The sequence below is a fragment of the Lolium rigidum genome, chromosome 1 (assembly GCF_022539505.1).
Source record: "Lolium rigidum isolate FL_2022 chromosome 1, APGP_CSIRO_Lrig_0.1, whole genome shotgun sequence".
Taxonomy (NCBI): Eukaryota; Viridiplantae; Streptophyta; class Magnoliopsida; order Poales; family Poaceae; genus Lolium; species Lolium rigidum.
Window position 1 is genome coordinate 282,638,689 of NC_061508.1, and position 3,434 is coordinate 282,642,122.

Sequence of the window (3,434 nt, forward strand, 5' to 3'; positions counted from 1 at the left end):
CGCATTTACTTTATTATCATGTCTAGTCCCGTAGTTGTTACTCTATCACCCGAGGAATTGATCTTCACCTTTAAACAAGGAGGTGAAGAGAATTTTAAAGAAGCATGGTCTAGAATTTTTGATGCTTATAGTAAAACTGAACCTAAAATGACCTTAAGTTTGCTTCTTAGTAATTTCTATTTCGGGCTTATTCTTCGCTATAGATATGCCTTAGATGCTTGTAGTTGGAGGAGATTTCCTTCATTGTGATGGGGATCAAGCTTTTAATGCTATAAGGAAATTGATTACATCATTTAGCTCCGATAATAATTTTGATCCATCTCATGCTAGTATGAATAATAGATTAGACACTATTGAAACAAATATATCATGTTTAAAAGAAGTGTATAATCGAATTCGCGAATATTATGATTATGTTCCACTAAGCTTTGAACCTTCAATGTGGGTGCCTACTGTTAAAGTTACTATTGGTGGTGAAACTTTTCCTGCTCGTTGTGATATTATAGTTTTGCCTCATGCCTGAAAAAATTTATAAGTCTTTGACACTTTGGGGACTTACTGAAGGGGTAGAAGAAATAACTCTTGCTGATAACTCTGTTGTATTTCCTTCTGGGCATAGCTGAAGGTGTTTTCACAACCTTTCTTGGAAGGACGGTATCCATTGATTATCTCGTTATTGAATGTGTAGGGACGGGACAAATCACGCTTGGAAGATCCCTGATGAAACTCATGGGAGCAATCATAGATGTTGGGAAAGGCACTCTAAATTTTACCTCTACACCCGGATGCGGTCATGTATTTCCTAGACCAAAGAGTAGGAATAAGAGTAAGAAAGGTAAGAGTAACACCCCTGGTAAGAATGCCGATGCATCATCTCTTGATAATACTTGATACACACTTTCTGCGCCTAGCTGAAAGGCGTTAAAGAAAAGCGCTTATGGGAGACAACCCATGTTTTTACCTACAGTACTTTGTTTTTATTTTGTGTCTTGGAAGTTGTTTACTACTGTAGCAACCTCTCCTTATCTTAGTTTTGAGTTTTGTTGTGCCAAGTTAAGCCGTTGATAGAAAAGTAAGTACTAGATTTGGATTACTGCGCAGTTCCAGATTTCTTTGCTGTCACGAATCTGGGTCTACCTCCCTGTAGGTAGCTCAGAAAATTATGCCAATTTACGAGCATGATCCTCAGATATGTACGCAACTTTCATTCAATTTGAGCATTTTCGTTTGAGCAAGTCTGGTGCCATTTTAAAATTCGTCAATACGAACTGTTCTGTTTTGACAGATTCTGCCTTTTATTTCGCATTGCCTCTTTCGCTATGTTGGATGAATTTCTTTGATCCACTAATGTCCAGTAGCATTATGCAATGTCCAGAAGTGTTAAGAATGATTGTGTCACCTCTGAATATGTCAATTTATATTGTGCACTAACCCTCTAATGAGTTGTTTCGAGTTTGGTGTGGAGGAAGTTTTCAAGGATCAAGAGAGGAGTATGATGCAACATGATTAAGGAGAGTGAAAGCTCTAAGCTTGGGGATGCACCCGGTGGTTCACCCCTGCATATATCAAGAAGACTCAAGCGTCTAAGCTTGGGGATGCCCAAGGCATCCCCTTCTTCATCAACAACATTATCGGGTTCCTCCCCGAAACTATATTTTTATTCGGCCACATCTTATGTGCTTTTTCTTGGAGCGTCGGTTTGTTTTTGTTTTTTGTTTTGTTTGAATAAAATGGATCCTAGCATTCACTTTATGGGAGAGATACACGCTCCGCTGTAGCATATGGACAAATATGTCCTTGGTTTCTACTCATAGTATTCATGGCGAAGTTTCTTCTTCGTTAAATTGTTATATGGTTGGAATTGGAAAATGATACATGTAGTAATTGCTATAAATGTCTTGGGTAATGTGATACTTGGCAATTGTTGTGCTCATGTTTAAGCTCTTGCATCATATGCTTTGCACCCATTAATGAAGAAATACATAGAGCATGCTAAAATTTGGTTTGCATATTTGGTTTCTCTAAGGTCTAGATAATTTCTAGTATTGAGTTTGAACAACAAGGAAGACGGTGTAGAGTCTTATAATGTTTTCAATATGTCTTTTATGTGAGTTTTGCTGCACCGGTTCATCCTTGTGTTTGTTTCAAATAAGCCTTGCTAGCCTAAACCTTGTATCGAGAGGGAATACTTCTCATGCATCCAAAATACTTGAGCCAACCACTATGCCATTTGTGTCCACCATACCTACCTATACTACATGGTATTTTCACGCCATTCCAAAGTAAATTGCTTGAGTGCTACCTTTAAAATTCCATCATTCACCTTTGCAATATATAGCTCATGGGACAAATAGCTTAAAAACTATTGTGGTATTGAATATGTAATTATGCACTTTATCTCTTATTAAGTTGCTTGTTGTGCGATAACCATGTTTACTGGGGAACGCCATCAACTCGTTGTTGAATTTCATGTGAGTTGCTATGCATGTTCGTCTTGTCTGAAGTAAGGGCGATCTACACTGAGTTGAATGGTTTGAGCATGCATATTGTGAGAGAAGAACATTGGGCCGCTAACTAAAGCCATGATCCATGGTGGAAGTTTCAGTTTTGGACAAACATCCTCAAATCTCTAATGAGAAAAGAATTAATTGTTGTTGAATGCTTAAAGCATTAAAAGAGGAGTCCATTATCTCGTTGTCTATGTTGTCCCGGTATGGATGTCTAAGTTGAGAATAATCAAAAGCGAGAAATCCAAATGCGAGCTTTCTCCTTAGACCTTTGTACAGAGCGGCATAGAGGTACCCCTTTGTGAAACTTGGTTAAAGCATATGTATTGCGGTGATAATCCGGGTAGTCCAAGCTAATTAGGACAAGGTGCGGGCACTATTGGTACACTATGCATGAGGCTTGCAACTTATAAGATATAATTTACATGATGCATATGCTTTATTACTACCGTTGACAAAATTGTTTCATGTTTTCAAAATCAAAGCTCTAGCACAAATATAGCAATCGATGCTTTTTCCTCTATGAGGACCATTCTTTTACTTTCAATGTTGAGTCAGTTCACCTATTTCTATCCACCTCAAGAAGCAAACACTTGTGTGAACTGTGCATTGATTCCTACATACTTGCTTATTGCACTTATTATATTACTCTATGTTGACAATATCCATGAGATATACATGTTACAAGTTGAAAGCAACCGCTGAAACTTAATCTTCTTTTGTGTTGCTTCAATACCTTTACTTTGAATTATTGCTTTATGAGTTAACTCTTATGCAAGACTTATTGATGCTTGTCTTGAAGTGCTATTCATGAAAAGTCTTTGCTTTATGATTCACTTGTTTACTCATGTCATACACATTGTTTTGATCGCTGCATTCTCTACATATGCTTTACAAATAGTATGATCAAGATTATGATGGCATGTC